The sequence below is a fragment of the Carcharhinus amblyrhynchos genome, chromosome 9 (assembly GCF_965287045.1).
Source record: "Carcharhinus amblyrhynchos chromosome 9, sCarAmb.v2.hapA, whole genome shotgun sequence".
NCBI lineage: Eukaryota > Metazoa > Chordata > Chondrichthyes > Carcharhiniformes > Carcharhinidae > Carcharhinus > Carcharhinus amblyrhynchos.
Window position 1 is genome coordinate 102,878,824 of NC_137332.1, and position 13,231 is coordinate 102,892,054.

The following is a 13,231-nucleotide window of genomic DNA, read 5'->3' on the forward strand; positions in this document are numbered from 1 at the left end:
AAAATGACCAGCACTGGTCAGAATGGGAGTTCTCATTTTAATGTATACAAGACCAATTCGAACAAGTGTCAGTCACTTCCAGAGTGTTTCTGGCTTTTCTGGAATGCGCTGCCTGAAAGAGCGGTGGAAACAGATTAAAGAGTCACTTCGCAAATGGAACTGTACAAGTACAGCTCCATTTGGAACTGGAAACAGCTCAAGACTCCAGGGAGGTGGGGGGTTCACTTTTTTCCATCTGTTCAGGGGATATGAGCATTGCTGGCTGGAGCATTTATTGCCCATCCCTAATTACCTTTCAGCTGAGTGACTTGTTCAGCCATTTCAGAGGGCAACTCTGCGCTGTGGGTCTGGAATCAAATGTGGGCCAAACCATGTATGGATGGCAGATTTCCTTCCCTAAAGGTCTTTAGTGAAGGGTCCTTATTGAATTCAGATGTTATATTCTGCCATGGTGGGATTTGAACCTGGGTTCCCAGAGTGTTTGTAGAATCCCTATATTACAGAAGGAGGCCATTCGGCCCATCGAGTCTGCATCGACTGTCTGACAGAGTACCATACACAGGCCTAACCCTGTATCCCCACATATTTACACTGCTAATCTTCCTAACCTAAGAGTCAATTTAGCATGGCCAATCCACCTAGCTTGCACATCTTTGGCATGTGGGAGGAAACCGGACACCTGGAGGAAACCCACGCAGACACGGGGAGAAAGTGTAAACTCCACACAGATAATCATACAAGGCTGGAATTTAACCTAAGCCCCTGGCGCTGTGAAGCAGAGTGCTAACCCTGTGACACCATAGCACCCCCGAGTCTCTGTATTATGAGTCCAACCTGAAAGATGTGCTGGTTAGGTGCATTGGCCATGCTAAATTGACCTTTAGAGGGATTAGCAGGGTAAATATGTAAGGTTACAGGGATGGGGCCTGGGTGGGATATCGTCAGTATGTGCTTGATGTGCCAAATGGCGTCTTTCTGCACTGCAGGGCTTTTATGATTCTTTAAAGTTTAAAGTTTATTTATTAGTGTCACAAATAAGCTTACATTAACACTGCAATAAAGTTACTGTGAATATCTCCTAGTTGCCACATTCTGGCACCTGTTTGGGTACACTGAAGGAGAATTTAGCATGGCTAATGACCTAACCAGCACATCTTTCGGATTGTGGGAGGAAACCAGAGCACCTGGAGAAATCCATGCAGTTATGGGGATAACATGCAGACTCCACACAGGCAGTGACCCAAGCTGGGAATTGAACCCGGGTCCCTGAAGCTATGAGGCAGCACTGATAACCACTGTGCCACCGTGCCATCCAAATCTATGATTCTGTGATTCTAAGAACATTCAATTAGGTGCAAAATGGAAGTGGCGTCGATCAGAGTCAGCAGGGATATGTTCCCCACCGACTCCCCAGAGTCCTTATTGTCTTGAATAAGGAATCCTTACTGTCTTATTGCAAGGAATCCTTATTGTCTTGAAAACTGCAGCACAGGATTCATGGGGTGCAAAGATCTCAGAACATTGCAAAGCTGGAGGGGATTACAGAGACAGGAAGGGAGGAGGGGCCAATGGAGGGAGTGAAAACAAGGAAGAATGTTAGTGATCTGCCAGAAAGAACAAGGATAAGGCAAAAGCAGCAATAGCAGGGGAAGACCATTATCTTCAGGGTTCCTCTGAAGTTACACACCATTACACTTGGGCACACTCCTTCACTGTCGCTATGTTCAACCCCTGGATGTAACATCATTGCAACATTTTTCTCTCAGTTCAGAGGCATCAGTAGTTGGGATTTTGCCATCAACCATTTGCTGTTACCAGTAACCACACCCCTCCAACCCATGATGAGGATCATTGTATAATATTTCCATGGAATCACATCGGTTAGGAGCACATTGGGATGATATGTCTGTATTTTCCCAAAAGGAGTTGCCAGTGGGCACATTTTCCCACCTGGAATGGCAAATGGGTATCTGCTGTCACAATGCCAGCTGTGGATATGGCTTGCTTGCTCTTATGTCCAATGGTGAGGAGTGGTTCAAATCCCACTCCAGAGATTTCAAGATGAAATCCAGAGAGTGCTGCAAAGTTGGGATTGTCGCCTTCCAGCTGAGATGTTAAACCAAGGCCCCAGCTGATCTCTGCTGGGCTTGGAGAAGATGGGAATAGCTGTGTTGTTCTATTTTAGAGCCAGCCAGGGAGAAGGCAAGGGTGGTGTACGGGGAGACAATGGGCTGAATGGCCACCTATACGCTTGCCACTTGTAACCATTCAATGATAGCTTCTCCCCCACACCCACTAACACTGACATCATCCAAAACATGGCTGGAATTCTCTGGTCTCGCCCCTGGCTAGGATTCTCCAGTGCTGCTGCGGTGAATGAAGTTTGGCTGAGTGGCAAATTCTTCATTCTCTTCAGCAGCAGGGTTTGGGTTAAACAGAGACCCCAACAGATCTCATGTGAACAATTTCATGGGATTGTTTCCAAGCAGAACAGCCGACTTCCCCCTGGTGTCCTGAGGCGATATTTATGTCACTCGACATCACGTTAAATATTTAATGATAGGCGATATTTATCTGTCACTCAACATCACGTTAAAAAAAAGTCTGATCATTGTGTGTGGGATCTTGCTATGCACAAATTGACTGCTGCAATTCCCATCTCACAATTACATATTGAAAGTAATTGGGTGGAAGGTGCTTTGGGACCACTGAGGCAGCGAAAGGTGCAGTGTAAACGCAAGTCTTTTATCCCCTTAAGCACGATCAGAATGGGGCAATATTGGTTTGGAAGGATTGCAGTGTTGGGGGGTGGTACAGCAGGGAGGTAGGGGGGGTGTAATATTGTTAGGCAAACTAAAATTACTTTCCGGCTCAGCAAGACTTAGAGGGGAAATGTCGCTCCAGAGTTCTCGCTGCACGATGACATTTGCTTCAAGTTGAGAATGAGAACACGTCAGGGAGAACAGAATTCAGCTCCACCTTCACACCCTCCCAAAATGCAATTATCTAGAGAGGAACATCTGGGAATTCTTCCATGGGATGTGGGCCTGGCTGGCTCGGCCAATACTTTTATTGCCCTAATCGCCCCTGAGAAAGTGGTTATGGTGGTGAGCTGCCATCTTGAATCACTGTAGTCCATGTAGTACAGGCCTCCCTGTTCAGCTTTTGGGCACTGGAGCTTTTTGCATGCTCAGTCGCTAACTGCACGTGATTTTAATCTGGGAGGAAGGTGTATCCAGTCAGCCACCCCCTTTACTGACTCGATCCCCAGCCAGGATTAGAAAACCCTGCACAGGAGTCCATTTCAAACCCAGAAGTGGAGTGCTCATAGACCATATTCCATCCTCCAGCAGTGAGAGGAAAACATGGAGTCATTAGTGCACCAAACACTGAAATATCCGCATAGTCCTACCCCACCCCCCACCCTCCTCCCCCCACCCCCCCACATCCTCCCTCACCCAGCAGCCACTTTGCCCTTTGGCCAGCTTGCTTTGTTGGATAGAATGGGGGGGTGGGGGATTTTTCTCAATCATAAATCAATCATACAGCATTGAAAGCCATTCAGCCCATCACATCTATACTGGAAAAGCTACCCTAAATCAATCCTCTTGCTTCGGCTCTTTTATCAGAGGCACAGGCCTCCCAATCTAACCATTAATCCCTGGCATCATTGCTGCCAAGAGGGGAACAGGTTACAAGGAGATCCTACAGACCTGTTCAAAGTCATGAGGGGTCTGGACAAATTGGACAAGGCAGAATTGTTTCCCACTGGCAGAGGGTCAAGAACCAGGTGACACTGATTGAAGGTGGTCATGATCAGTCCCGAGCAAGGCCAATATATCCTGAGGGATGGAACACAGAACTGGAATCGTCCAAATAATCCAACGCTCTTGTTCTTTCCTTGCAGTGCTACAATTCTCTTCCGGGCAGTGCATTCCTGACCACATCTGGCTACAGAAAGGGTATGATTTCCTTTGTTTTGCCTCAAACGCTTTTGTTGGTCACCTTAACCTGGTTACCTTAACCCTGTGTCCCCTCTGGTTACTGATCTTCCTGCTGTTGGTGTTGCAGAAGGAGAATCCAGCCTCCTAGTTGCCTGGAGAGAAGCTTGGCACCTATACAGCCAGGGGGAATTGTGCCTGACATTTAACCTTCAGCAGGGTAACAGAAGTCAACAGGGAGACAGAGAGAAACAAAATGGTCGTTCTTTCGGAGGCAAAGGTGCAGCACAGATTGGATTTCGGAGATGAGAGACTTCAGTTACACAGAAAGAGTGCAGAAACTGGAACTGCTCTGCTGAGAGGGGAGAAGGTTGCAAGGAGATCCAACAGAGCTGTTCAAAATCACAAGGGGTCTGGACAAAGTGAACGGGGTGGAATTGTTTCCCACTGGCAGAGGAGGGTTAAAAACCAGACCAACCAATCTAAGGTGATCAGGAACAGAACCGAAAAAGGTGATGCAAGGAAAAACTTTTCATCTTGGTGCTGTGGGTGTTTAGATTCTGGGATACACTGCATGAGAGTGGAGTGATGGCAGATTCAGTTAATGGGGGAGGAAGATGTTGGAGGGGCCTTCAAAAGGGAAATGGAGAAGAATCTGAGGAGTAGACAAGACCATAGGATGTAGGAATAGCTGAGTTGCTGTTGCATAGGCAGCAGGTGGGAGACAATGGGCTGAATAGCCTCCTCTTTTCTGCAAACCATTGTATGACTCCCCATCCCATCACCACCCCAACTCCTGCTCCCCCACCCCAACCTGGCCAATACTGATCCATCCACTGACATTCTAAAAACACATTATATCCTCAGCATCACTCTGCTTGTGAAGTCTTGCTGTGCATGACTCGGCTGCCACCTTTCCCGTGTTCACAAAACCAGCTGCACTTCGAGGGTAGCATTTCGTACATCGGCTGTAAGGTGCTTCGTGAGATGTCCGAGCAAACCACACACCTACTCCCAAACCGTGCCCCCCCACCAAGAAGAAACCAAGGGATGAGTGGGTAAAAGGTTGGCAGGTGGTGGTGGTGGGAGGTGCTGCGTGGCGGTGTCAGCTCTTGTCCCTCAAGGGGACAACTGTCACCTGGTTTAAAGAATCTTCAATGTCTGCCTTTCTCAGGGATGGTGAGATCAGTGCTTTTAACTCATCCTGCCTGCTCTCTGCTGATGTCACTGATTGATGGAGCCAAGAGGCATCTTAATGAGGGTGGGAGGAGAGAGGGAGAGAGAGAGAAGGGGGGGGGGTGGGGGGCGAGTATAGTAAATAGCACATTAATCCATTCCAACATATGCCCATGGGAGCAATCGGCTGGTGAGACTGCAGTTTGAAGGGTTACGTTTGTTCAGACTGCGAGAGGGGGGGGAGAGAGAGAGACACACAGACACACACACACAGACAAAGGACAAATACAAAGGAGATGCTGCAGTGTTAAAGTCTGTTACTCTGGCATAAAAACCACCTTGAATATAAAATTCTGCCAGTTAGTCGACATCAACCAGAAGAGAGAGAGGCGAGAGAGGGAACGAGACAAAGAGGAAAAGGAGATCAGTCGGTCAGAGGCAGGAGTACAGAGACGAAAACTCTTACGATCAGCTGTGCATTCTCTGACTCGTGGGATTGGAGTAACTATTACAATTCTTTGCGTTCCCCTCCTCCTCCTTCAAGGCTCTTGTTGCAATAAGAACCAAAATCCCACTCTCCACACTGATTAGCCCTGGAAGTGGGGGACAGCATTTATTTTATTTCACTGGTGTGAGGGAAGGAGTAAACGATTGTTTCTTTTGTTTTACTTTGTGCCCCCTCTATTCCGGAGGTTTTGCCACAGGGTCGCCATGGAGGCAGGAAAGCATACCAAAGGTCGCTGTTGCTAAGTTGGGATAATCGTGATTTTTGGTGGGATTTGTCTCTTCCTGAAGAAGGAACGGAGAAGAGAGAAGAGAGAGAACGCTCAAGGGAGCCTGGAAACGGTGTCGGTGGTGTCTCAGCCAATCCACTCAGAGGTCAGTCCGACTGGACAGTTGATTGTAAACTTCCCATGAATGAGGGTAAGCTGTCATAGAGGTGGCACGAGGAGGCACGGGGCACCTACTCTCCCCCACGATCCAGTTCTGCATCTCGATCATGTTTGGCACAGCAGGGCTGACTGTCGGGTTTTTTTTGCCTCATATCTGCTCCCCCGCCTGTGGGAGGGTGAGAAGTGGGTGGGGAGTGTTTAGGAAGCCATGCTGGGGTCTGGGATGGAGGCGTGGGGAGTGGCGATGTAGCTGCTTTAGATGAGTGAGAGGGATAGTTAAGACTGCAGCACCGACATGGATCTCTGCAATCCAGCGATTAGCGTCGCCGTCATGATTATTTCCTCATAAACCTCACTTCCACAACAGGAGGCCATTCAGTCCAACATGCCTTCAGGTAACCCTTAAGAAGAGTGATCAAATTAGTGCCACCCCTTGTCCTGCCCCCGCTCCCCCCCCACCCATTCCACCCACCACCAACTATTTCAAAGACTCGCAGCGGCATAGCACATTCCACAACATCCACTGCACAACCTGTACCCCAACTCCATGTCTGGAAGCACTGTACAGCCAGCGAACTTCCTCAGTTTTTTTGTGAGGTGCAGTCACCTTCACAATGTAAGAGAGAGTGGTAGCAAGATCCCACAAATGGCACCATGATGATGAAACCGTGGTGTGCTTTCACAGCGTTGATTGGCAGAGATGAATATGGACAATGACCGCCATCCCCACGCCCACACCCCCAACCCAGGAGAACTCCCTCAATCACTGCTGCCTCACAGCTCAAGGGACCCAGGTTCCGGCCTTGGGTCACTGTCTGTGTGGAGTTTGTATGTTCACTCCATGTCTGCGTGGGTTTCCTCCAAGTGGTCTTGATTCCTCTCACATTCCAAAGGTATGCAGATTAGGTGGATTGCCCTCCCCCCCCATCCCCCAGCCAAACTTCCCCTACTCACCCCCCCCCCTCCCCCCCCACCCCATGCCGCCCACAACCCTGCCATTTAACCCTGGAAAAAACATTCCCGTCTAATTCACTTTTGATAGTTACGATGGAAATCTCTAATTATCTTCAGTCTGTGGCCTCTGTTTACCTACCTTCCTGCCAGGAGGAAAAGTTATGCCTTATTTACTCTTTCCAAACCCACGCTAATTCTCTCCTTTGCCCTTTCTGCTTTTGGACCTATCCCGGTAAGGGGAGAGAGTGAGAGACAGCATTGCGATCAGGGTGATCGACCATGCCTCAAAGAACTGCCCCCAGAATAGGAAGACCCTTTCTTGCTTGGATCCTATTTTTTCATTTTTTTATGAGATGTGGGTGTTACTGGCAAGGCCTGCATTGGTTGCCTATCCCTAGTTTTCTCTTGAACTGGGTGACGTACTAGAGGTAGTGGGGGCACGGGCAGTTAAGAGTCAACAGCATCGCTGTGGGAGTCTGGAGTCAGACGTAGGCCAGATCAATTAAGGACGACAGATTTCCTTCCCTAGTGGAGACATTAGTGAACCAGATGGAGTTTTTATACAACAATGAATGATGATCATGCCAGTACGTTTTACCCCCACGCAGAAATGCCTGCAGATATGTGATGAAACCCTTTATTTGAACATTGAAATCGGGTCTGGAAGGGTGACAGGGAGCAGGGGGTTAGGAGGTGGTGGGGGACAGCCATCAGTCAACTTCCCAGTCAGTGGTAAGATGGCATGGAGGCAGGAAGATAATGGGAATGTCACTCTGCCTCTCTGTGCTATCTAATGCGCCATCCCCCAACCTATGCCTCCCAGATCTTTTCCTCCTTCCCCTCCCGCCTCCTCCTCCCAAGAGCTGGTAAAATCCATTCTCATTTTTGTCCACTTTGTTCATATACCCTGTGGACAGGGTTGGAGCTATAGGGAGGGGGCCATCAGGTGATTGGTGAGACTATCGGGATCCACCTGACCATCAATGTCCATCAACTTGGATTATGCAAATCGCCAACCAGCATCGAGTCCCAGAGTAGGGAAAGAGAATTCCAAATGGAGTGTTTTTGATCGGGAATATCGTCTGGGAAGTGGTGATCCACCTGGGATTCAGATTTCAGGGACTGGCGCAATATAGAAAGGGGATTAAGTCTCTCATTTTCCATCACTATAATCCCAAAAGGCAACATACCATTTATTCCTCTCTCTCCCTGCGGAAGTGAAGAACTCACTCCCATCTAACAGACCACTCGATCGGCTCACACTTGCTAATTCTGCAATTTGCCACGAGGTGTTCCTAATTTTCCGCCATCATGCTGCAAGGTTCCTCCAACCTTGGGGAATGGAAGGAAAATTCCCTTCTTCTCCCTGACCCTTTTCCCGTCCTCCTGGGAAATTGGGAAGGGGAGCAGAAAAAAGCTGATCGATTCAACCACAGGGAAGAAAAAGGTGTTATAGTGTAGAATGCCCTGCCCTTTCCCCACCCCACCCCCCGCCCCCTGCTGCGACAGTGTTGATGGATGTGTAAGCTGTACACAGAGGGGTGCATCATTCCTTGGGGCCGGCCTAAAAATCAGAGAAGATAATTCCAGGGTGAACCTATAGTTCCACATACACTCGGTATCATACTACAGGTTCTTGCACAGGCAGCTTCAGTGGCCTTGAGGTTTTGGACCAGATCCATGGCTTAATTACTTCTCACTTTCAGTGGCCAAGTAGGCTAAGGCAGCCAGAGAACAGAACTGTATCCACACTATCCCATGGAGCTTGTGGAAGGAATCGGTGAACTCCCAGCCACAGGAAGACCTACTTGTTTTATGAGAGAGAAAGGTGGTCGTCGTGTCCTCGGCATGGGTCACTGGGTAGTATCCTTCCTATTTTTAACTGGGTTACTAAATTCTTGTCACCAAGAAGAGGGACAAAGAGCTGTAAAATATTAATAATAATAGTCATGAAAATAAAAAATGTTCTTCTTGCATTCTTTGTCTCTCATGAACCTATGTCCCCCTGATTTTGGATGATTCTGGGTTTTTTTTGGTCCTGATGACAGAGATGCCCAATTCGGTTACACTTCTATCACAGCTAAGATCAGAATTCCAGTGATCAGCCAGTGCAGAACTATTGATTGGATGCAGTACTATGTAACACACGTGAAATAAATAGCTTTCTTTCTGATGTGAAGGGCAGGGTTTACCAGCAACCCCTCATCCCCCACCCACACCCAATCCACCGAGGACAACAGACCTTTCAATGGTCGTGGAATCCCTACAATGCAGAAAGAGGCCATTCAACCCATCGCATCTGCACCACCACAATCCCACCCAGGCTCTAACCCCACAACCCCACCTATTTACCCTAGCTGGTCCCCCTGACACTAAGTGCAATTTAGCATGGCCAATCCACCTAACCCGCAGATCTTTGGAGTGTGGAAGAAAACTGGAGCACCAGGAGAAACCCCCTGCAGCCATGGGGAGAATATGCAGATTCCACACAGTCACCTGAGGCCGGAATTGAACCAGGGTCCCTGGCACTGAGACATCAATGCTAACCACTGTGCCAATGTGCCATAGACAGTCAAATTTTCCAGTCCCGCCCCATGATGATCCCTGCAGCAGAAGGAAAACAAGCCCAGCCAATCCAATCTCTCCTCATAGCTGCAACCTTCAAGCTCTGGCAACACTCTTATAAATTTCCTTCTCTGGAGCCTATCTGGAGCAATTGTGTTCTTCCTGTAATGAGGTGACCTAGACCCTCCAATCGATCCACGCACAGGAAGAAAACAGTGTATTCATATTTGGAGGTGGGGAGGTGGTGTTTAGGGGGTTGTGATGGGAGAGGATAGGAGTTATAGGGGGAGGACATCATGACCTGCTATCAGATGATACTCACATTGGTGTTGACCAGCAGTAATGGAATTTCACACTAAGTCCAGATATATATTCTTGGCTTCTAGGGACAAGTGGAAGAAGACATCTTCTTCCCAGCCAGCTTGATTCAATCATGGCTAATCTGCATTTTATTTCCATCTACCCCCCACTTACCCCATCCTCACTACCTTTCAATCTCAACCTTGAACTTTTTCACTTGAGTGCTTCCCCGTCCTGATTTGAGGGAAAATGTTCCAGGCTTCCACTGCCTCTTGTGTGAGGAAGACATCAGGCCTAAACAGCCTAACTTGAATTTTAAGGTTATGACCCACTTCTTCTGGACCTCACTCCCCACAACAGAGGAAATAGTTTCTCTATCCACCCCATCAAATCCTTTAAGCCTCCAAAAGAACCTCATTGGTTCGACCCCTATACTCGAGGAAACGCAACATGAGCCTAGCCTCCTGTCCAAGCCTTTCGTTAACCCATTTATCATCTCGCGTGACCTGTCAAGTCTTCAGACTCCCCTTCGTCTACTGCAGAGGTGAAACAATGCAAGGTTAAAAATAACCCTGGGCCACAACAGACTGAATCCATCATCCAGCCTGCTTCGACAAGGAGTCTCTCTCTCTCTCAGTCACACACCCGACGGATTAATTTACTGTCAAGGAGAGCGTGTTCAAGGAGGAATGTGTGGCTGACAGATCCTGCCCCAGTAAGACTAACCAGAGCAACTGGTGCAAAGGGAAACAGAACACTCTCCTGGAGCTGCAAAATGTCTCTCCTGCCTCTCGGAAACACATGTCTGAGGTAGCAGGGTGTATGCTGAGCTTGCATAGGATTTTGGTCAGGCCACTCTTGCAGAATTATGGATACTTCTGAACTCCATGCTACAAAAACAATATAGATAGAGGCCCTGTTGTAAGGAAAAGGGAAGGTGCAGTAAAGATTCACGATAGCAGCACAGTCACAGCGCCAGTAGTTAGCACGGCTGCCTCAATTCCAGCCTTGGGTTACTGTCTGTGTGGAGTCTGCACATTCTCCCCGTGTCTACATGGGTTTCCTCCACGTGCTCTGGTTTCCTCCCGGAGTCCAAAGATGTGCAGGTTCGGTGGATTGGCCATGTTAAATTGAACCTAAGTGTCCCAAGATGTGTGGGTTAGGGAGATTAGTGGAGTAAATATGTGGGATTATGAGGACAGGGCCTGGGTGGGATGCTCTGTCAGAGAGTCAGTGCAGACTCAATGGGCCAAATAGCCTCCTGCACCGTAGGAATTTTATGATGATACCAGAACTGAGAAGTCCCAAGCATCAGGGAAAAAATAAACAAGATGCGACACTTTCATCTGGAACTAAGGGGGAAGCTCCCTCAGTTTGAGTATCAGCTGAGGCTCCATTAGTAGCTTCTGAGTCCCAAGGTTCTAGGTTCCAGTCCCACTCCCAAGTCTTGAACACACAAGTCTCTAGTGCTCTGGTCAATATTTACCCCCTCCACCAAATCTCAAAAATAAATTCTCTGACCGTTTATCACATTGTGGGACCTTTAGTTTTATTCATTCATGGGATTTGGACATTGCTAGCTGGGCCAGCATTTATTGCCATCGGAGCTGGAGTCAAATGTAGGCCAGATTGGCTAAAGATGGCAGATCTCCTTGCCTAAAAGACATTAGTGAGCCAGATGGGTTTTTCCGGCAATTGACAATGATTTCACGTCATCATTTGACTTCTAATTCCAGATTTTCAATGAATTCGCATTTCACCATTTGCTGAGGTAGGATTTGAACCCGGGTCCCTTAAGACCACAAGAAATAGGAACTAGAGTAGGCCATTCAGCTCTTTGAACTTGCTGCGTCTTATAATAGATCGTGGCTGATCTGACACTCACTAAATCAACTTTCCTGCCTTATCTCTGTGATCCTTAATTGTCCAAAGTATTACCCTGATTCTCTGGATTACTAGTCTAGCAACAATACTACTGCGTCCTGTGAAAAATGGCTGCTGTGTTCCACTCAAATTTTGCGATGTACTCAGTTAGATGAAAGAAAGCACTTGGGGCTCCTGGAAGTTGTAAAAAGCTTTGTCTGAATTCAAGTCTTTCTTTCTTTTGAAATTTATAGAGGGTTTTTAATAAAGTAAATGCATTTTTCATGGAATCCTAGAATGCCTACAGTGCAGAACGAGGCCCTTTGTCCCACTGAAACTGTATTGACAACAAGCCCACCCGGGCCCTATTCCTATAATCTCATGTATTTACCCTGCTAATCGCCCTGATACCAAGGGGCAATTTAGCATGGCTAATCAACCTAACCAGTACATCACTTGTGGATGAATCATTCTAGGGTCCACTTGCTGCCAGAAGACAAGTCTAATGGACAGCAACACATCCTCCATCATGGATGCAAGCCTGCACGTCCACCCGAGCTGCTGTGGAGGTTAAACCCCATGCTACTGGGCCCAACATGATCCATGCAGGCCAATGAGTAGGCTAAATTGGCAATAAGTACAGGTAAATTGCTGCTTTGTCCAGTGAGAGTGAATGAGTTCTTGGGTGATGAGGAGAGAGGATCCAAAAATTGCAGTTGCCTGGAAAGGTGCCACAGGAAAAGGGAGAAGGTATTGCAGGTTGGAGCAGGGTTCCATGGAGGGAGTAGTCCCTTTGCAGATGTTTACAGGAGCAGGGTGGAGGAGGGGGAAGGTGTGGTGTTATGTATTGAAGATGATGGAAATGGCAGAGGATAATCCTTTATACTGCAGGTTGGAAAGTGAGCACATGGAGAACCCTAGCAGTGCCTGTCTGTGAGGGACTGGAAGAGAAGGGGTGAGTGTATTGACCTCAATGAGGCCCATGAGGTGAGATTCTTGGTGTATGAGCTCCCTGGCTGAGATAATGATTGCCCAATCAGGGAGTCTCACTTGTATAAATAATGAGGAGTGTCAAGGCTACTGACTCTCTGGATTCTGACTTTGTATCTAACACACTCTCAGGAATGGAATTGAGTTCGTAAATAAAAGAATCTGGTGAAGGGCCACCAGCCTTTCAGAGTTATTTCAGTAAGGCCTGCAGGAAATGGGTCAGACGCAGTTGAAGGCTGAGGGAGAAATCCTCAGTCGAGCAAAAAGAAGGATCAGAAATGCCGTTGTAGATGTTTGCACTATGAGAGAGGATGGGATGGAGAAGCTGGGAGAATGGAATGGAGTCCTTATAAGAAGCAGGAGGTTGAAGAAGTGCGGCCGAGGTAGCTGTGGGAGTTGATGGGCTTGTATGAATATTGGTGGGTTGCCGACCCTTCTCCTCACCAGTTAGGTCCCAAGTGGAGTATCGTGGCCAATTCTTGGGCAGCACTTTTCAGGGAGGACGTCAGGACCTTAGAGATCTTGATTTGTAAGAACAGTTCAGCAGAT

At 47.9% G+C, this 13,231-nt stretch overlaps 1 protein-coding gene across 2 annotated transcripts in view; it reads left to right on the forward strand.

Moving 5' to 3' along the window:
* The first annotated feature begins 5,317 nt into the window (after positions 1 to 5,317).
* The window catches only part of LOC145348154 (discoidin domain-containing receptor 2-like), a 180,370-nt gene continuing 172,456 nt past the window's right edge, over positions 5,318 to 13,231 (forward strand). Inside the window, exon 1 of one of the 2 annotated variants that reach the window (XM_080196332.1) lies at positions 5,318 to 5,996. The gene's annotated coding sequence lies outside the window, so the exon portion shown is untranslated. Of the gene's footprint in view, positions 5,997 to 6,019; positions 6,042 to 13,231 lie in introns of those variants that run through there. The other variant, XM_080196335.1, reaches the window with a different exon arrangement.